General features: G+C 50.8%; 1 long non-coding RNA gene across 2 annotated transcripts; it reads right to left on the reverse strand.

The window, feature by feature from the left end:
* Positions 1-1,084: 1,084 nt before the first annotated feature.
* Positions 1,085-21,838, reverse strand: LOC102152633. 2 transcript variants are annotated; one of them, XR_005355468.1, is made up of 7 exons: positions 21,488-21,838; positions 19,102-19,193; positions 17,461-17,499; positions 11,639-11,863; positions 6,334-6,487; positions 4,372-4,500; positions 1,085-1,136 (listed from the first exon to the last, which is right to left on the reverse strand). It is a non-coding gene; the product is annotated as an uncharacterized LOC102152633 (long non-coding RNA). The 2 variants fall into 2 exon arrangements; XR_005355467.1 differs by lacking the exon at positions 1,085-1,136 and having other exon boundaries at positions 4,330-4,500.
* Between the last annotated feature and the right edge of the window lie 65 nt (positions 21,839-21,903).

Genomic DNA, 21,903 nt, shown 5'->3' on the forward strand with positions numbered 1-21,903 from the left:
ACTCGGGGACTGTGGCTCTGCTAATATTGGTTGTGATAGATGGAACTCTTAGCATGTTCAGGATGTGGGCAAACCTGCCACATTTCACTCTCCTGATGATTCTATACAAATGCCATCCCCAGTTAATATAGAAACAGACTCAAAGAGACTTAAGTGATTTCATCAGGGCCAGGAAGTAGGGAAGCAAAACCTTTGAGCCTGTTTGCTCCTCTGTAAAGTGGGTGCAAGTAAGACCCATCTCTCACAGTTGTGGTGAGGATGAAACTAGTATCAGCCAATTAAACTGGCATAGTAGGTGCTCAGAAGTGTGACTTCTCGCCGTCTTGGAGATGGAGCCTGGAACAGTACATTGGGGTCACCTGGGATGTTTTACGAAGCACTGGTGCTAGGTCCTACCCTCTGGGACTCTGATTTAAGTAGTCTGGGGTGCAACCAGGGTACCAGGATTCTTAAAACTCCCCAAGTGAGAGAACCTTAAAAGCCACTATATTCTAGATCCTAAGGGGGTAGAAGATGGACATTGAGGGAGGCTGTCTACCCTGTTAGCTCCTGAAATAACCTGCTCACCACTTGCTGCTTGCACTCTCGTCCCTCTCCCTAATCCATTCTTCCATTCTTTACTCAACTGCCAGAGAGGTCATTAAAAACTTAAATTGGATCACTTTTCTTCAGTAACTTCCCATTCATGCCTGGGTCCTGCTGACTCTGTCAGTGGGTCTACTTAGAACCTTCCCTCCCCAACCGGCCCTTGGCCAATTCCTGCTCAGCCTTGATACTTTATCTTAACCAGCATTCCCACGAGGAGGCCTCCCTGGCCAGCTGTCTAGAGTTGTACTCCTTAGTTTTGCTCTTCCAGATATTGTCAAATGCATGATGGAATGAAGAAGATGCTTTTGAAATCATTTCTTTATTTGTGTGTTTGCCTATTTAAAGTCTTGGCTCCCTCACTGGACTCTATTTTTTTTTTAAGATACTTATTTATTGGGATCCCTGGGTGGCGCAGCGGTTTGGCGCCTGCCTTTGGCCCAGGGCGTGATCCTGGAGACCCGGGATCGAATCCCACGTCGGGCTCCCGGTGCATGGAGCCTGCTTCTCCCTCTGCCTTTGTCTCTGCTCGCCTCTCTCTCTCTCTGTGACTATCATAAATTAAAAAAAAAAAAAAAAGTAAAAATAAAAAAATAAAAACGCTCAAGTGTTGTTTAAAAAAAAGATATTTATTTATTTATTTATTTATTTATGAGAGAGAGAGAGAGAGAGAGGGCATGAGCAAGCGGTAGGGAGGACAGAAAGAAGCAGGCTCCTCACTGAGCAGGGAGCAGGATGTGGGGCTCTGTCCCAGGATCCAGTGATCATGATCTGAGCTAAAGGCAGACTCAACTGAGAGAGTCATGCAGGCACCCCTCTCACTGGAATCTAAACTCTATGAGGGCAGGGTCCGTATGTGTTATTGTTCATTGCTGTACCTCAGTGCCTTGCAGAGGGTCTGGCACAGAGCCAGTGCTTAATAAATATTTATTGAATGAATGAATGGTAGATGAAATGGATGGATGGGTGGATGGATGGGTGGATGTATGTTAGGTAGGTACCAGTTCTACAATGTCTTAAGAGGGCTTGGTGTTTGGGGAATTTCTTAATTAATTAATTAATTAATTAATTTCTTAATTATTTAAAAAACATTCGTGGAAAAAAATGTGTGTGTGTGTGTATGTGTGTGTGTGTAATAGCTCCCATCTAGTGGGTACCTACTATGTCTTATGTCAGTAGGAAGATGTGGAGAGCACTCCAGGGCCTCCCCCCTCTCAAATTCTCTCTCCATTCTTGAAAGCTTCTCTGCTCTCTCTCTAGCTTCTCACTGTCCTGAATTATACTGTCCCTCCTCCCTGATCTCCCCTTCACACTCTGGTCTGCAACATTACTTCCACCTCCTATGTCTTCCTTTGGGCTCCTTGGAGGATACCCCACACCTGTCAAAGCAGCAGGAGCCCCAGGCCTCCTCTAAAGACTGAGCCCACTAAGCAGCCTTGTTAGAGCCCCAGTGGAGACTCAGGGAGAGGTGCTGGTGGGAAGCTGGAGCAGGATGCAGCCAGCTGGTACCTCAGGACCAGTTAAGCTTGCAGGGGAATCTTTTTTTTTTTTTTTTAATTTATTCATAGACACAGAGAGAGAGGCAGAGACACAGACAGAGGGAGAAGCAGGCTCCATGCAGGGAGCCCGATGTGGGACTTGATCCTGGGTCTCCAGGATCACACCCCAGGCCGCAGGTGGTGCCAAACCACTGCGCCACCGGGGCTGCCCCCTTGCAGGGGAATCTAAGGGTCCTGGGGAGAGAGCAGCCAAGGGGATTAGGATAAGAGCCATGGTCTGGTAGGCCTAGTTTGGGGACAAGATGAAGAATATGTGCCTCAAAGACCATCATGCTGGGTTTCTGGCCTCTGCCTCACCCTCCCCACCCAAATCCGCGGCCTGCCACTTGCCCTTGAGGGAAGACAAGTCTTTAGAAGAAGCTCAAGGAGCAGTGTCTGGTTGTCTCAGTCCCTGGAGCATGTGACTCTGGATCTTAGGTTTGTGAGTTCAAGCCCCATGTTGGGTGTAGAGACTACTTAAAAATAAAATTGTAAAATCTTTAAAAAAAAAAAATTAGAAGAGGGCACCTTAAGTGTCTGACTCTTGATTTTGGCTCAGGTCAAGATCTCGGGAGTCATGAGATCGAGAACCCCCTCAGTTCAGGCTCCACACTCAGCAAGATGTGATGTTTGAGATTCTCTCTTTCCAGCTCTCTCTGCCCCTCCCCCATGTGTTTTTTCTCTTTCTCAAATAAATAAATAAATCTTTTTTTAAAAGACAGTTTTTTATTTTTTTATTTTTAAAGATTTTATTTATTCACTCATGAAAGACAGAGAGAGAGAGAGAGAGAGGCAGAGACACAGGCAGAGGGAGAAGCAGGCTCTATGCAGGGAGCCTGACGCGGGACTGGATCCTGGGTCTCCAGGATGGTGCCCTGGGCCAAAGGCAGGCACTAAACCGCTGAGCCACCTAGGGATCCCCTAAATAAATCTTAAAAAAATAAAATAAAAGAAGCTCAAGGCAAAGGTAGCCTTATAAAGGGTTCTAAACCCAATTCCAATACAGGAAAGGGGCTTTTCCCACACCAACAATTCTCTGACGTAGCGGGGTATCCTGTAATTCAACTGAATTCTGACAGGATCAAGCTGGAGACAGCATCATATTCCACAGGTTAAGGCCTCAGTGCTACAGGAGAGGCTCACAGAGCTCAGAGAAACATTTTACTTACTAGATTACTGTTTTATTATAAAAGGATATACAATTGATCCTTGAAGAATACAGGAGGTTAAGGGCACCAACCCCCCCCCCCCCCCCCCGCTATTGCAATTGAAAATCTATGCATAATTTTGGACTCCTTGAAAACTTAACTAGTAGCCTACTGTTAATCACAAATTCTACCGGTAACATAGTCAATTAACACATCTTTTGTATGTTGTATGTATTATATAAGTATTTTATACTCTATTCTTACAAAAAAGTAAGCTAGAGAAAAGAAAATCATAAGAAAATCATAAGGGAAATACATTTACAGTACTATCCTGTATCTATCCCAAAAAATGTACACGTAAGTGGACCTGTGTTGAAACTGTGTTGTGGGACACCTGGGTGGCTCAGCGGTTGAGCGTCTGCCTTTAGCTCAGGGCCTGATCCAGGGTCTGGGGATTGAGTCCCGCATCAGGCTCCCTGCATGGAGCCTGCTTCTCCCTCTGCCTGTGTCTCTGCCTCTCTCTGTGTCTCTCATGAATAAATAAAATCTTAAAAAAAAAAAAAAAAAAAGAAAGAAAGAAAGAAAGAAAGAAAGAAAGAAAGAAAGAAAGAAAGAAAGAAACTGTTGTTCAAGGGTCACCTGTAACACAGGAACAGATGGAGGACACAGAGGTACAGGGCAAGGGGACAGCGGTGGGGGTGGGTCTTCCAGGCCACTCCCCCAGCACCTCCCCCGTGTTCACCAACTAGGAAGTTCCCAGAACCCTGTCTTCTTGGGTTCTATGGAGGTGTCATCAGCTAGGCACAATTCATTAAATCATTGGCCTTTGGTGATTGGAATCATTCTCCAGCCCTTCCCCCTTCCCCAGAGCTGGAGGTGGTTGGGGGTGGGGGAAGACCCAAAGTTCCTATCCCCTAATCACAGGATTGGTTCCCCTGGCAACCAGCCCCCATCCTTAGGGACTTTCCAAAAGTCACTTCATTAACATAACAAACAACACCTTTGTGCCACTCCTCACTTCAGAAATTCCAAAGGTTTTAGGAACTCTGTGCCAGAAATGGACAAAGACCAAAGATTTATTTTAAATCGCAATGGCATACCACATCGTCAGCATCATCGTCCCCTCCTCTTCCTCTTCGCCACCTTCATGGCTGACTGTGGCAGACACTTCGCAGACATCCTCTCAGTTCATCCCCAAGCCTCCACAGAAACCAGGCACTACCACTATCCTTGAACAGATGAGGAAATTGAGGCTCATGGTGTTCATGTCCTTTGCCCCAGGTCACTGCACTGTCTGACCTGAGTCCAGCTCTTCAGCACAATACTTTACTGGGTCTCTAAAAGGCTATATAGCCTAGAACCATCAGGAATCCCTAATCCTAAAAGGACAGCCTCAAACAGGGTGGGGTCTGCATGCTTTCTTCTCAGGAAAAGAATGGCAATACAGTAGAGCTCTCCTGTCATTTTGATAGTAGCTTGCCCTTCCCGCTTAGTGAAGGTGCTGCAGTTACTGTGGCCACCTCTGGCAAGGGGAAATTTAAAGGAAGACAGAGAGTCGTAGGATATCAGGCTGGGAGAGCCCTAATGCCACACCTCTCAGCTTGCAAGTTTAAAAAAAAAAAAAAAAAAAAAAAGTCCACAGAGACTTCCCACACCCACCTAAGAGCAGATACCTAAATTTGCAGTTTGGGTTCTCTGGATATTTCTGCCCATGTTCTCATGCCTGAGCAGCCGGCCTAGCGGCTGCTTTGGCAGATTTCCATTTTGAATTTCAGCTCTCTTACCCGCAAGCCCCTGGGAGCCTCCTGCTTCCTCTCATTTCTTGTGTCTTTAAAGAAAACTCTCCTTGCCTGAGCTTCCTCCCATTGGATTTTGTCCTTTGGAGTGGGGCCTGACTCCCTCCCTCGCTCCCTCCCTCTCTCTTGTCCTTCCCCTCTCCCTCTTCCCACCCAGACATCATCCTCTCCCTCATTCAGAAGGGGGAGCACGACCTTCAGAGGCTTCTGACTCCAAGCACCCCCAACCCAACCTTGACCACACAGACGCCCTCCCGTCCTTCAGGGCGAGGGGTGTGGGGGTTCTCTGGCTGCACTGCGGTGCCTCTAGCTGCAACTTCTCCCCCTCCCTCAGAGTTGCTGGAAGATTATTAGATAATTTTCAGATTTGTAAAGCGCCTTAAGCTCCTCGGAGGAAAGGTGGTATATGAGTGTAATAACAATAACAATCCTATCTGTCAGAGCCATTGAGAAAATGAATCTTGTTATCCTCAGGAACCAGCGGTAGGAACCTCAGCAAGAAACACGAAAATAAAGCGCAGAGTACAGTCTCCTGATCAATCAGATGAGGGGAAAGTGCCACCCCCGGGGCCAGGGTGGCATTGGAGGACCCCCCCCTCCAGCTCAGCGCTGGTGGAACAGGGCTCTCAGAAAGTTACCCAAATTGCCTCTGATGCTTCACCAATTAAAATGACTTTAGGACAAGTTGAAATCAACTTAGGGAGCAAAGCATTTTGATTCCTGAAACTCTCCGAAGGCAGCAGGGGAAGGCAAGTGTCTGAGCTGGTTGTCACTCATTCAGGAGTAATGATGGGAAAATCCATCACAGTAACGTGATTGAGTTTGGTGAATTAGCGAGGATGTTTACACTGTGCGCTGGAAGCCCACGTGGGCCTGGCCAGGCGGCCGGGGCTTTTGACATGTGGCAGCTTCACTCCTAATGAGGTTCTCGGACTCCCCACTCGCCCTGGCTGGACTCACTGTCGCTGACTTCAAGTCAGCCTGTCTCACTCTTCGGGCAAGTGGCTGCGGGCAGGGCAGGGGTGGGCTCTGGTCACAGGGCTGCTTGGGAACTGGCTCTATCAGCAGCAGCCCTGCGACTGCTGGCAGAGCACTGGGCTTCTCCAAGCCTCAGTTTCCCCATGTGTAAGACCTGTGGTGATGTCATCCAACTCATAATGCTACCCAAGGGGGAAATGAGATGAGCTTCCTTTTAATTTTTCCATTCACCTCCCAAGCTCAGCCTGGTCACAGAGAGAAAGGAAAGTGGATTTTATGTCCTCTTACCTGGGGTCTTCATTCCCCTGAGAAGCAAGAGGAGTCAAGGAAGACAGAATCCTATGGGAAAACATAATGCGCTCGTCAAGTCCTGAGGTTGCGTCTTGACAGCTGTGTGATCTCGAACAAATCACTTAACCTCTCTGAGCCTTGGTTTCCTCATCTGTAAAGTGGGGATAATAACACAACGCCTGTGACTGAACAGAATTTCTAACGGTTCCAAACAGATATTTGTCAGTATGCGAGGGAAGACAGCAGGTTGTCCTTCCTGCTCACCGTGGCTGCCTGATGGAAGAAGGAGATTCAAAGGACAACAGGGGAGATTTTGAAACCCAGAGTAGGAAGCAAGAGTGGGAAGGGCCTGTAGAATTCATGGACCGGCTTGCTAAGAACTCTCCAGAGGAAATGACACAGTACTGCAGTATGAAGGATTCAAGTCAGACTGCAGACAGACTTCCAGACAGTCGGGCAGCAACAAGCCCACTCCTTCCTGGGGGTCTTTGGCTATACCTGAGGAAAATCTCTGCCACAGAGATGCTCAACCTGACTGTACCAGAAGCCTGAAGATGCTTCTGTGGGGCCAGAGAGGGGGCACACGGTGGTCCAGCAGGTCCTCCTCCAGGTTCTCTTTCAAGCCATGTCCTCTGGAGGCCTCTCAGAACCTACTCTGACCTTGAAGGGAAGTCACTGGGCCTATTCCGGAGCAAGGGCCATGTTCTTGCAGACAAGCCCAGGTCAGCCCCAGGCCACAACTCTATTATTTAAGGATTTCATAAAAGAGCAAACCTCCGGGCCTGGAAGAATGACCGGGATCCTGACTCTTCCTGCACAGGAAATGCAGCAGCTGTGCCAGAGCCCCGGCTTGACCTGCTGAGGACTCAGAGCCCCTGCAGACCATCCCCAGCCCAACAGGGCCCCACTGTGGCTTAGAGGGTGACACCTGGACTGGACTGGGCTTCTCCCTTCCAGACGGAGCTGGGACCTACCACCAGACCAACTGCTTGTGGACTCTGCAGTGATTTTATTGTAATTTCCTCTTGTCGCAGTTAATAGCATTAGTTTGTTAATTACTGTATATTTTAAAAGTAAGAGAAAAGGGAATTCCCACCGGAGATTTGTTCTTGGCTGAAACAATGTGATGTGAAGGGAGAGAGAGTATACGCAGGGAGGGGCGTATGAGCATATGAGCATGCTCTGCTGGTTTCAGCTCCTCCGACGGGGCCTGGGGCCAGAGATGGGGCTGCTCCTAGAGGCAGGGCTGCCCTCCCATCCTCCCCCCATCCCTCCCCTGCAGAGCCAAGCCCCTCCCTCCTTGCAGCCCAGCTCCTCAGCCCCAAACCTCTGTGGCAGCCCCCTATCCTCTAGCCCTGCACTATTATCAGAATGAGGCATCAGGCAGAAGAGGTTTGATGCTGCAGGAAGAGCCCTTGGGCTGAGGGAACCAGACTTGAGTGAATTTAGACATGAGGAGGGGCGCCTGGGGGGCTCACCTGGTTGAACATCTGACTCTTGATTTCAAATTTGGCTCAGGTCATGATCTCAGGGTCCTGAGATGAGCCCTGGGCCAGGCTCCCCACTCAGTGGGGAATCTGCTCGACCTTTCCCCTGCTCTCAAATAAATAAATAAATCCTAGAAAAATAAAGAAAGAAGAAAAAGAAAAAGAGACACTGAGGAAACCAGGCTGTGACCAGGGGCAACTGGTTAAGATGGAGTTTTTCATTAGGAAACAGAGCTGGATGGGACACCTGGGTGGCTCAGCGGTTGAGCATCTGCCTTTGGCTCAGGGCGTGATCCTGGGGTCCAGGGTCCTACATCTAGCTCCCCTCAGGGAGCCTGCTTCTCCCTCTGCCTGTGTCTCTGCCTCTCTCTGAGTCTCCAATGAATAAATAAATAAAATCTTAAAAAAAAAAAAGGAAACAGAGCTGGAATTTGGGGAGAGGCTCTTGCATTCATCTTGGGCAGGAGACTGCAGGCCTAGGGGGAGAGTGGGGGAGCAGCAGTTGTGATCGTACACGGAGACTCGGCTCAGGGGCCACGCAGGGCCTGATTCTCAGCCCTCCCTCCTCTGGCCACACAGGGACTGGTGAGCCACGTCTGCCCAGAGCAAAGGTGCCTTCTGGTAGCTGGCCCAGCTGGAGGGTTTCACTGCATGTTGCAGGGTTCACTGCCTGCATGTTCAAGCTCCCCCATTCCTCTCACCCAGAGTCCTAGAAGAACGGGAGCAGAGATGGAGCCAGGCAGCCCAGGAGGAGTTGGGGGCAGAGCATGGAGAGGACTGGTTAGTGAGAGACAGGGGAAGGGAGGGAGGGAGACGTAAAGACAGAGAAGGATGGAAGATGAGAAAGAAGTTCATACAATCTAGAGGAGCTGATTAAAATCCTGGAAGAAAATGTGATGGAAAGACTTTCTATCTTCCTATTGAGACATTTAACCTAAAAGAAATGAGTTAAATAATTTATACAGAGAACGAGTGAAATTTGCTTTGATCAAATTAAAAAATATGACTCTGGAAATAAAGTGTCCGCCGCGTCCTTTCCAGGCGGCAGAAAGAGCTGCCGAGAAACAAAATGACAAAGACATAAAAATAACTAACCCTAACCCAGCGAATATTAGTACCATATTTTTTGGGAGATTACAGGGCGTCACTGTGGGGCACGCAGAGAAATCCTCCCTAAGCACCAACAGGAGAGGTTTTGCTCATTGAGGAAGCCCCATAAAAACCAGAAAATGGATAAAATTTTCCTTTGCAAAAGCTATCTGACTTCACTCAGGGGTTGGCCCAGAAACCACGAGGGATCAAGTTAAATTTCCCATTCGTGTATTTCAAAAGAGGAAGAAAGCTGCTCACCTCCCCTCTCCAATTCAGTATATCTCAAAGCCAACCCATGTTCCTCTCATTTCCCCTCTACACACACACACACACACACACACACCTCTAAAGAAGCAACACAGTCTGGGGCACCTGGTTGGCTCAGTTGGTAGAGCATGTGACTCATGATCTCAGGGTTGTAAGTTCAAGCCATACATTGGATGCAGAGATGGGTGGAAGGAAGAGAGGGATAGAGGGAGGGACGGAGGATGGATTACAGTCAAGCTCCAAGACTCCTGAGGAAGGGGTTAGCATGGATACCATTGACTGAACTGCTCTGAACCTGTTTGCTACTCTTTTAAATAGGGCTAACACCCCTTGTATAACATTGTAGTGAGGAGGGGCAGCCCGGGTGGCTCAGCACTTTAGCACGGCTTTCAGCCCAGGGCCTGATGCTGGAGACCGGGGGTCAAGTCCCACATCGGGCTCCCCGCATGGAGCCTGCTTCTCCCTCTGCCTGTGTCTCTACCTCTCTCTCTCTCTCTGTGTCTCTCATGAATAAATAAATAAAATCTTAAAAAAAAAAAAAAAAAAACATTGTAGTGAGGTTTAAAGAGATGATGGAGCCTGGCATGCATGGGAGCTGTCAGGAAGCATTAGGGGCCATCTCTTCTACCCTGGCCTGAAGAAATGTCTAAAATGTACAAGCAGAGCCTCCAGGAATCCTCCACTTGATCTGTGTCTCTACCTGAAAAGCCCACAGTGAGACACTATTGATCCAATCCTTGAGAGAGAGTTTAGCTTCAGTAACACCAGTCCCTCTGATTTTGGGGGTCCAGTGGGCCAAGAAGATACATTTAGTCCCAAACAGCTGGGAAGAAGATCTGAGGTTAGCCTTCTAGGGCTGCAGTCTCCAGCTGAATTTTTTTTTTAATTTTAATTTTTTAAAGATTTTATTGATTTATTTATTCATGAGAGACACAGAGAAGCAGAGACACAGGCAGAGGGAGAAGCAGGCTCCCTATGGGGAGCCCTATGTGGGACTCCATCCCAGGACCCTGGAACCACACCCTGGGCCAAAGGCAGATGCTCAACCCCTGAGCCACTCAGGTGTCCCTCCAGCTGAATTTAAATGCTTCAGAGTCAGGCAGCATCTGGCTCAGATTCTGGCTTCACCGCTTACTCAACTGTGTGACCATGGCCAAGTTAACTTAATACTTCCAAGTCTGTCTCTTAATCTGCAAAATGGGGACACTGTAGGAGCGGACCTCATAGGATTGAATGAGGTAAAGGATATACATGACATGCCTAGAGTGTAGTAAAAGTTTGATAACTGATGATGGATAGTATTTTTTACAATGACCTTGGAGAGACATTCAAGATCAGAGTGAGTTTTCTTCCCACGCCTTGGGTTATGGTTTATGATCCCCGCTTGGGAGGAGGGTCTAACTGACCGCTGTTCTGGTTGCACCACACAAAGGGCTGCGGTCAGCTTTGGGACCACCTTTAACAGTTCTCTGAGCCCAGGAACCAGGATGAAGAGGGAACTCAAACCCCTGATCCATAAGGGCTAGAGGAACTGTTCAGCCAGTGAGACTGGGGGTGTCTGCGGGCTGGAATGGAGGACTTCTGTCACTTGCTAGAGGGGGTCTGGAAGTGAATATGGGCTTCTGCTGAAGGCTCACTTGAGAAATAGGAGCTTTGCAGCAATAAAAGAGACTGCCTCCTGGGGAAGTGAGTTCCCTGTCCCCAGGGGAGTGTAAACAGAGCATGGAGGTAATAGAAAGGGGCACTAAGCATCCCTCAGGACTCACTGGGTGTCTCTGGGCAGCTCTCAGGGTGCGTCAAGGAAGCTCAGGATCAGAAGTGGCCCAGCCTCTGAGCGGGGGGTTGGGGGGGTCTCGGGGGTTTTGCCCCCACTCTTCTTTTCTGTATTCCTTTTTTTTTTTTTTTAAGATTTTATTTATTTATTAATGAGAGACACACACAGAAAGGCAGAGACACAGGCAGAGGAAGAAGCAGGCTCCATTCAGGCAGCCCGACTTGGGATTCAATCCTGGGTCTCCAGGATCAGGCCCTGGGCAGAAGGCCGTGCTAAACCGCTGAGCCACCCACCCAGGCCGCCCCCTATACTCCTTCTTTTCCTTCTCGGAGTTCTGTTTCCTTTTCCCCACTCCACCCTGCAGAGGACCCCTGAGAAAAGCCAAGTCCAAATGGGAATGGAGTCTGCATACTGTGGAAGTGTTTGGTTAAATGGAGTGAAGATAAAGGAGAGAGAGGCAGGTGATACACGTGAGGGAGGGTGACAGAGGGAGGAAGGGAAGGCAAGGGGGCAAGAGGAGAAAAAAAAAGGAAGAAGGGGAGACAGAGAAACCAGAGCAGTGTGCGGAGAGAGGGAGAAGCAAGACCAACAAAGAGAAAAATCAGGAAAAAAGGCTGAGAGGGAGAAACAGGAATGAGAGACAGAGAGAGAAGGCAAGAAGGAGTGGAGGCCGCCTCCCCACCTGCAGCTGTGCTCCTCTCTCCTGGCTCTGACGCCGGCTGGTGGCTGGTGGGTGGGCCCCAGGCACACGCGTGTGCGCACACAGGCCTGGCCGCTGAGCCACCCTGTGTCACTGCAAGCGTGTCAGCCCTGGGATGGGGATGAGCCGGCTTTTATCTCCTCCGGCTGCACAGGATTTACAAGCTTTTGAAATGCAGGATTAATAAGAAGAGGCCGGTGTTTTAATCTATAATGGAACAGAAAGTATCATTATTGTTAAATAATGCACAGCCTGTCGTTTATTAAGAATTAATGGCTTATCGAGTGCTCAGGTTGCTGCAGCCGCCTCTGCCCTCCCAGGCCTGGGCTCCTAGCTGCTGGCCTGGCCGTGTCTCTTGAGTCCTACTGGCCAGGAGCAGGCGGGAGGGGCAGCAGCCAGGCAGCATGGGCCTGGAAGCCTGTGTTTCATTCCCTGGCTTGGCCTTTCTCAGTGGCCTCCCGCCCCCCCACCCCCCCACCCACCGGCTATAGAGTTGTGGGGGAGATATGATGGGCAGAGTCCACCTCCTGCCTTCAGCCTGGATACATCTGTGCCTTCCGAGGAGACAAAAAATGTCCAGACCACATGGGGCTTACCCATTCCACCTCTTTTTCTAGGCCTATGCAAATTTGGCTTCCACCTCTCACACTGAGTACTCTGGCAGTGGTGACCATGCAGACACCAGGGAGGAAGGAGGTCCCTTCTCCCCTCTGAGACTTGGAGACAGAGAAGCATCTATGGATGCACCTTGGCCCTAGGAGCAGGGAACCAGCATTTCTGGAGAACTTTCTCCATGCCATTCATGTCACAGATATCTTCTAATCTGCATCACCACCCTAGGATGTACTGTTTCCTCCATTTTATAGATGGGAAAACTGAGGCTTGGGAAATTTAAGTCATCTATCCAAGGCCATACCACAGATGGCAGAGCCAAGTTCTTCTGTTACCCCAAGGCCATTTGTACTCCAAACTTTGGGCACTGGCTCTGGTCTCTGTCTCATGTTGGGTGGCCTCAGGGATGGTACTGCAAGAACTGTTATAGTGTCCGTGTGTCTGTTGCAGGGAGGGAGCTGTGACTGCAGTGATGCCCCATGCAGCAGCAAACCCAGCATCTTTACCAGCTGGGAAAACTGACTCAAGGAGCCAGGGAGTGAGTGGGTCAGGGATGACACCACAGGAGCCGGACACGCAGCTCAGCTATCACAGCCACACTCCATCCTTGAGCCCGTGTGACAGAGAGCTCCCTGTCCTCCCCTGCTACCAATCCCGTATGGTTTGGGTCTCTGGCCAGAAATGCCCATGTCTGGACACAGAGGCTGACCAGGTCTCGACCATATCTGAGACAGGGATCAGAGCTGTGTGACCTTGGGCAAGTTACTCTGTGTCTCTGAACCTCTGTCCAATGGTAATCGTGCCTGCCTCAAAGAATTATTGGAAGTACTGAATGAGAAGCCATCATTACTGATACTGGCAGCTGAGAGTGGCACTGGCAGTCATTGATTCCAATGCGAACACACTTCCAGCACCCACAGCCCACCGGTTTCCACCCTAGCTCTTCATTCCACAGACAAGTTGTGAGTATCAGAGACTATGTGACAAGCCTCTGCTTACTGAGCGCTCTGGCCAGGCTGTGGGGGGTGGGGGGGGCATAGGTGGTGAAGGAGCCAGAGGCTGTACCTGTCCCCACAGCCCCCTGGCCTCACCCTCACGCGCCTGCCCGCCTGCCCATCTCCTCCCACTCCATTCTTGCTCATCCTAGCCTCAGCTCTCTCCTGTCTCCGTCTCTCACTGCCACCTGCTTCCAGCAACCCCATGTGCACCCTCCCCGAGCGCCCCTGCGTTCTCACCCCGGGGCCTCATCTCTGTGTCCACGATCTGCCATCCTCCACCTTCCATTCCATCCCCCTTCCCTCTCCCCGCCTCCCTGCCAGCTCCTTCCTCATTTCCTTCATCTTCTTCTCCCTTCCCGAGCCAGAGCCCAGCTTCCCTCCCCCCTCATCCCCATCTCACCCAATCGCCTTCCTGATTCCCGTTCCAAGGGCTCACTGCCTCTTCCCTCCTTCACCCCACGTGCACGTCTCTCCGCTTCCCGGTCCCCACCCCCAGGATCCCTGCCATTCCAGATACGGGGTGCCGTGGTCCTGGAGGCCGCGGGGCTACTGCCCCCAGAGGCCGCTGCAGGGAGGTGCACAGCAGGGGGCTGAACCCCCAGCACCCCAGGGCGGGTGCAGCCCCCCGAGCCCGCTGCGGCTGGAGTCGCCCGATGGGCTGCCTGGGCGGCGGCCCCTCCCGCTCCCGCTCGCACCCGCAGCCCCCCCCCCGCCCCCGCCCCGGGCGGCCACCACGCTGGGACCCCGGCCCGCAGCCGGCCCCTCACGGGGCTCCCGGTTTATTAACCTGCCTGTCGCTGCTCTCGCCGCTGAATAGGGCCTGGGGGGCGGGGGGGGCGCTGGCAAGGGGGCCTCCGGCTTTGCCGGGGTCGCCATGGCAACGGGGCCGCGGCCACCGGCTGGGCGGGCAGCGCCGGGGGCGGCAGGCAGCTCGGTCCTGAAGCCTCGTGCAGCCCGCGGGCTGGCTCCCGCCTGACAGGAGGAGGGGGGCCCGGCCCGAGCCGCGGGAGGCGAGGCCAGAGGGTGTCCGCACCGGCGCCAGGCAGCTCTCCGCGGCACGGGAGCGCGAGCCCCTGCGGCCTCGTCCCCGCTGTCGCCCAGCGGCCACGTGCGGCCTCCAGGCAGCGCCAGCTGTCCCGCGGCGGGCCAAGCGCCCTGGCCGGCCAAGCCCTCCGGGCTGTGGTCGCTGTCGGTGCCGCCTGCTTTCTCAGCCGCTTCCCTGCGGGGAAGAAGGAAGGAAGAGGAAGAGGAAGGGGGAGAGAGAGAAAGGGAGAGGAGGAGGGGCTGAGGAGGGCCCGAGACGGGGATCCCGGCAGGTGGGAGAGCTCCCGGAAGTGCGGATGTGGGAGACAGGTGCCCTAAGGGGGACCCAGGGCTGCCCGGCTAGGCTGCAAGGATTCAATAAAGAGCTCGACATGCGTTTCCTCGTTGAAGTTCCTTCTACCCGGTACTGGCCTTCCCCAGCAGTAGAATCTGTCCTTCCTTCAGGCTCACATTAGGCACCACATCCAAGAAGCCCTCCCTGATTCTCTCACCAGATCCAGTTGCCTCTTTTCCGAGACTCCTTGCCACTTGGCCTCTAGCTCCACCCTAGCACTGCGGTTCCCTCAGAAGAGCAGTAATGGCTTGGACTGGGGTTTCCCATGACATGACGTGCACTGAAGGCTTTACGCCCGTTTTCTCATTTAATTCTCCACACAACTCCATGAGCTAGGTGCCCTTATCATCGCCATTTTACAGAGGAGGAAGCCCAGGTTCAAGTTAAATAAGTTGCCCCACATCACCCAGTTGGAAAGTGAGGGCTCAAGGCCAGGTTTTCATGACTCCAGGGCCACCAGTTTTTCTTGCCACAGGCAAGCAGCCTCCTCCTCCCCTCTTCCCGACTCCCTTCCAATGCCCAGCACAGTGCTGGTGAGGAGTGGGTGCTTGAGAGCTGTTTTAAATTGGTTGGTGGTTAGGGATCCCTGGGTGACTCAGCAGTTTGGCGCCTCCCTTCAACTCAGGGTGCGACCCTGGGGTCCCGGAGTCAAATCCCACATCTGGCTCCCTGCATGGAGCCTGCTTCTCTCTGTGCCTGTGTCTCTGCCTGTCTCTCTCTCTGTGTCTCTCATGAATAAATAAAATCTTTAAAAAAATAAATAAATAAATAGATTGGTGGTCAAAAAAAATTGGTTGGTGGCCAATAAATAAATAAATAAATAAATAAATTGGTTGGTGGTCTCTTTTTTTTTTTTATTTATGATAGGCACACAGTGAGAGAGAGAGGCAGAGGGAGAAGCAGGCTCCATGCACCGGGAGCCTGACGTGGGATTCGATCCCGGGTCTCCAGGATCGCGCCCTGGGCCAAAGGCAGGCGCCAAACCGCTGCGCCACCCAGGGATCCCTGGTTGGTGGTCTCTAGAAAGGTCTGAGCATGTGGCTGGGCATCGGGCTTGAGAAGGCCAGGATGGAATGGGCAAGAGCTGGGTGCCCTCAGGTTTTGCTGGGGCCTGAATTAGCTGAGCTAACCTCATGAAAAGCAAATGCCACTGAGCCCTCATTTCCTCCTTACACTGCCTGGAGGCCACCCTGGGTCTCAAAACTACCCCCTCCCTGAATTCCTATGGCTCCTGGGCCATGGCCCCCCCTGGTGGCCAGAGGGTCACAGTGGTGGGTGGTGGGAGAGTACACAGGCTGAGAGCTTGCCTGTAGCCCACTGGGCTTCTCTCTATACCTTCTCTCGCGGGCTCCCTTGGGGAATGGAAGCCAGGAGCCTCAGATAACCAAGTCATTGTGGAGCCTGGCCCTTAACCCAAGCCTAGAAGACAAAGTCCCCTCCCTCCTTCCCCTCCTGCCCCATTTGAAGTGTGCGGGTAGGATGGTGTTGGCAGAGGACCTGCATCACAGCCTCCCCCCAGTGTAGATTCCATCCCCATTCCTGCCTTATATCCAACAAGAGAGGGTTTGAGGCTGAGGGGTGTCTGCCAGGAAACATCACGAGAGCCGCTTCCCTCTCAGGTTAGGGTTTTGATCTGGAATCCAGGAGCTGGAGTCCCAGGGGGGCTCACATCAGTACTGCTCCTCCACCCCAGACGGGTACACGCCATCCACCTCCCCCCGTAGGAACCTGCAACACCCGCACCTCAGCTTTGAAGGCAAGGCTCCTGACAGGCTGCTGTTCCCATGGCAACCCCATCCCAGGCTGCCCTGCCCAACCGTCCCTCCGCCTGCCTTCCCCCAGCCTGAACACACATCACCTTCATTCACAGAACAAGAACTGCTTAACCTGGCAAAGTGGACCGCTTCCTCCTAGCTTTCTCTCCCCCATTCCTCCCATTTTTTCTTCCTTTGCAGTGGAGATCCACCAACCAGAGAGAGAAATGCTGAGAGTGGCAGTGGGAGCAGGCCTGGATTAGAGTGGGTAAAGAGCTGAGATGGGGATGGGAGGAGCCATGGCTCAGTGTCCCCCCACCCCTGGGCCCCCAAGACTTGTACCTCTGCTCTCCCATTCCCAGTTCTGTCTTGATTCTTGGACCTCTGTCTCCGCCAGCCCTAGTTCTGTGACCATCCAGGCCCCAGACAGGCGCCCTGATGAGCCCAAGACCCTAGAGCACAACAGTGCCAGGTCTCAGCCTCCAGCTCAGGTTTTTCTCTCCAGTACCAGCCAAACTGGAGCTCAGCTCTGGAGCTCAGCCCAGGAGCATTAAGGCCGCTCCTGACCCTGTGCCCCTCCTGTATAAGACACTGCCTTGCAAATGCAAGAGGGGTAGGAGGATTTTAGTTTATAGTGTGATTTTTGAAAAGATTTTATTTATTTATTCATGAGAAACACACAGAGAGTCAGAGACACAGGCAGAGGGAGAAGCAGGCTCCATGCAGGGAGCCTGATGCAGAACTCGATCCCAGGACCCCGGCCGGGATCATGACCTGAGCTGAAGGCAGACAGTCAACCACGAGCCACCCAGGTGCCCCTTATAGTATGATTATGACAAGAGCTGGAGGGAATCTCCCACACCCCAGCCCTGGGGAAACAATTCAACTGCCCTGGCTGGGAGAAAAGAATCTTGGTTTCTGGCACTGGCAGGTGCTGTCAGAAAGTCAGGAGGAGTCTGCTTCTAGCAGTCCCATCCCTGCAGGAGGCCCTAAGCATGGTCAGCAGCTCAGCTTCAGAATCAACCAGCCTGGGTTTGAATCATAATGCCCTAATTTACTCACTGTTTGATACTTTCCTTCTCTGAGCCTTGATTTCCTTATCTGAAAAGCAGAGATAATCATATTCAAGTATATGGCGAACATCTATGAGCCCTACATCCCTTCCAGACACAGGGCTTTATATATGATGTTTCATTCTCAGAACAGCTCAGTGAGGTAGACATTATTGCTGTGTCTCTTCTGCAGAAGGTAAACTGAGACTCAGAGAGGTTAAGGTGAGACTGCAAGGGGGAAAGCAGGGTTTTGATTCCAGGCAGTGTGAGATAATGTACATAATAAGTCGGGATATTCTTAGTAGTGAGGTTCTGTGACCAAACTTGGGGCTCTGTCTCTCACTTCCTTCACTCTGAGGAAATGCACGGGCTCCTCTGGGCTACAGGCTGGAGGTCAGGGGGGTACCCAGGCTAGGTGAGGTTGGAGATGTGGTGGCTATAGGAAGGCAACTAGCCTTGGTCCAAGGAATGTCTGAATTGGCTTTGTTGTGAGATTGTCTCTGGGCCCAACCCTCAGCCTTGGAAACAAAGTGAGGAGGTAAGACCTCAAGGAGAAAATGACTAATCCAAGGTCACTTGATAAATAGGCAACTCTACTGCCCCACCCCCACCCCCCATCATATGCAGCCTACGTCTATTTTAGAAGCCTTGGAAAGTTAGAATCCCCAGGGAAGGGTGGGGAGGAGTGGAAGGGAAGCAATTCTTTCTGTTTAGGAGGCTTCCCTGGAACTCAGACCCACCCAAGCAGACTTGCAGTTTCCCCACCTTCCTTGTGCCCACCTTCAGCAGCCCACCTCTCAAGAACCTAACTCTCCCTCACCCCCTACCTTGGGTGAATGTGCAGAACAAACAGCATTGTTCTCTATACAATGGACAAAAAGAACTTGGGAATTCACAGAATGGTCCTGAATTTCAGCTTCCTTCCCCTGCAAGCCCTAGAGAGATCTATTGTCTGTAAACTCCACTTAAAATATGCACTATGCTCCAGCTGGGGAGCCACTTAAGATGTCCCGGAAGAGCCTCCCCTACCACTACCCCCTTCCCCTCCTTCCCAGGCCCTGTTAGAACAAAGCAGGGAAGAGGAGGAAGAGCAGCTACCAAGAACCAAGCTGAAAACAACCCTGCCCCCCACTCGGTGCTGTACCCCTTGGTGCCTTGGGCCTCTATTTTGCAGCTGAAAGGACTGTCTAGCCCTGGGGTTGAGGGGCCTGACCCACTGGAAACCCTTCATTGCTGTCTGCTTACAGGGACCTCCAAGGACAGGGAACTCATCACCTTATAAGGCACCTGTTCCACTCCTGACAAGTCTCACTATCATAAGACTTTCCTTAGAAGGAGCCCCTCCCACCTCCCCAGAAGGAGCCCAGTCCTTCACCTTCTGGCTCCCTATTAATGTGGTCTCCCTCTGGCATGTGACAGGTTTCCTGGAATTTGAAGGCTGCCCCAGCAGCCCCCTGAGGCTTTATTTTTCCTGGGCTGAACACCCCTGCACCCTTCCCCCAGGCCCTCTGAGTCTGTGGTTTTGAGTCACTTCACCATCCTGTTTTCCTCCTCTGTGCAGCCTGGTGTGTCACTTAGGGCTCTTAGTGTTGGAGCCCAGAGCTGACCCCAGCAGCCATAGGCATTTATTCAATAAATATTTGTTAAGTACCTTCCAAGTACCAGGCACTGTGCTCACAGCCGGGGATGCAGACAAGATCCTAACTCTCCCAAGGCTTGTAATTCTGGTGGAGAAGTCAGATACTGATAACAGATAAGCACAAAAATGAATGCATAATTACCAAGTGAGATAGGGATCTGACTAAAGCAACTTGGTAATGTGAAAGCATCTAACAAAAGAATCTGATTTAGTGTGAAAGGGAAAGGAGTGGACCACCCTAGGCTTCCTGACATGTAAAGGATATAGTTTTAACTAGAGAACAAGGATAGGGAACAGAATTTTAGGGGGGGGGAGACTGTGCAAAGGCACTGTGGCCAGAAGGAATTTATCTCATTCAAAGAACTAAAGAAAAAAACAAAAACAAAAACAAAGAACTAAAGAAGCCAGGGGGACACCCCGGTGAGGTGAGGAGTTGCACTTAATTCTAAGAGCAATGGAATGACCCAAATGTATATATGCAATAAAAGCTGATTAAAATTTGCCTAAAAGGGATCCCTGGGTGGCGCAGCTGTTTGGCGCCTGCCTTTGGCCCAGGGCACGATCCTGGAGACCTGGGATCGAATCCCACGTCGGGCTCCGGTGCATGGAGCCTGCTTCTCCCTCTGCCTGTGTCTCTGCTCCTCTCTCTCTCTCTGTGACTATCATAAATAAATAAATTTTTAAAAAAATTAAAATTTGCCTAAAAAAGACACAGATCCCTAGCGTGGCTGGTCCTAAAGCAGTTCTCCTAAAGCTTTTGTGTGTGCTGTTCCCTCTGCCAAAGGTGCTCTGTTCCTAGGTTTTTCTGAAGCTGACCTGTTTTCATCATTCAGGGCTTTGCCTAGCCTAGCCAGCCTAAAGGAGCTCTGGCTACATGCCCTGTCACTCTCTACTCCTTTAGCCTGTCTTATTATTTTTAATAGCCATTTTCACAATCTGAAGGTGAACTATTTATTTCTTTGCATGTTCACTTTTGTTCTCTCACTAGAAAATAAACTCTGGGCGGGAATTTTGTATGTCTTAGTGGCTTCAGCCCCCAGTGTAGTGCTAGCACGTAGTAGGACCTCAATAAATAATAAATGAACAAATGAATGAATAACTGAATGGACTCCAAGATGAAAGGACCTGTGTTTACCCACAAATACACATATATAAATTCATAGATACTAAAGGGCAAATGCATATGTGTCCGAAGTCACACAGAGACGTCCTTTGCCTACGTAGCCACCTCTCAAGGGGCCTCTTAAACAATTCAGAGTCATGGCCTGTACAGTTCATTGCACTGCTTCAGCTAATCAATACCTATACTCTCTGGCTGGACGAAGACCTGTACAAACAGACATGTGTCAGGTCAGCTGTTGGTTAATCAAAGATGAGGGTGGAATTTTAAGTGCCCTATGAGAGGGGCAGTAGTAGAAAGAGATGGACGATGTGGCTTAGAAGCAGTAGAACAACTCATAGGCTCCATCTCCCACCTCTTTCTGGGGCCCTAGCCCAGTCCCATTGCTCCCCATGTCCTGCTCTACTGGGCAAACCGGCATTGTATGGGAGCTAGAACAGAGAAATTTGAATTTAGTGGCATTTACAGGGCTTGGAATTGGACTACTTAGGCAACTTTTTTAACAAGTATTTACTGAATACCTACTAAGTGCAAGGGACTAAGTGCTAGGGACTATCACATTTATACATAATAGCTGATTCAGGGCAGATTGTGAAAAATGATTGAGGTTGAAATTTTAGGGATGCCTGGGTGGATCAGTGGTTGAACCTCTGCCTTTAGCTCAGGGCGTGATCCCGGGGTCCCAGGATCGAGTCCCACATTGGGATCCCTGCCAGGAGCCTGCTTCTCCCTCTGCCTACCTCTGCCTCTTTCTGTGTGTCTCTCATGAATAAATATATAAAATATTTTAAAAAGAAATTTTAGAAGTAGAAGCTTTGTGGGGCTCCTGGCTGGCTCAGTTGGTAGAGCATGTGACTCTTGATCTAGGGGTGGTAAGTGTTAAAAAAACTAAGTAGAAGCTTTGTGTTCTCAGAGTCCACATGGACTGGGGGGACAGGGCATGGTTATTTCCCAGAGAGGGAGCTCACGGATAACTTCCCAGAGTATTATTTAAAATAATGACTGCATTGATTGAGCACTTACTATGTGTTAAGTACTTTTTACATGGATTCTGTCACTTAATCCTCACTATATATCTTTGCGAGGGGATTGCTCTTTTTTATGGGAAGAGTAAGTCTCAGGGGGGTTAAGCAACTTGCCCAAATTTTCAACAACTATTAAGTGGCAGAATGAATATTCAAGCTCAATGGGAGAGTCCAGAGCTCCTACTATTAACCATAAGGGTGGTCATAGCTATGCTGAAAGCAAAGGTCCTAACTCAAGTAGGCAGGTACGTACAGTCCATTCTAGGAAGAAGACAGCTTGAGCAAAAGCTGGTAGGCATCGCTGCCAGGTCTGTCTGTTTTGGAAAAGCTCTGGTAGCCTGAGATCCTGGGAGATTAAAAAAAAACAGCAGCAGCAGCAGCAGCAGCAGCAGCGAGATTTTGTCAACTGGCCTTTAGTGTGTTAGCCCCATGGTAGTTTCTTGCACTAGGTGTGTCTTTCTCTAGTCCCCAAACAGAATTTAAGAGTGGACAAGGAGGTGGCCGGGATGGTGCTTCTGGTGAATTGGTCTTCTCCCTACCCTGGCTGGTGGGGGCCACTTGGGGACACTCTCTGGGCCAAGCGCCTCCTCTGCCCATCTGCATCCCTGCCTCCTGACTCATTTCATTCCAACCAATAGATTTGTAACATGCAAATTTAATGAATAGGCA

The sequence above is a fragment of the Canis lupus genome, chromosome 2 (assembly GCF_011100685.1).
Source record: "Canis lupus familiaris isolate Mischka breed German Shepherd chromosome 2, alternate assembly UU_Cfam_GSD_1.0, whole genome shotgun sequence".
NCBI lineage: Eukaryota > Metazoa > Chordata > Mammalia > Carnivora > Canidae > Canis > Canis lupus.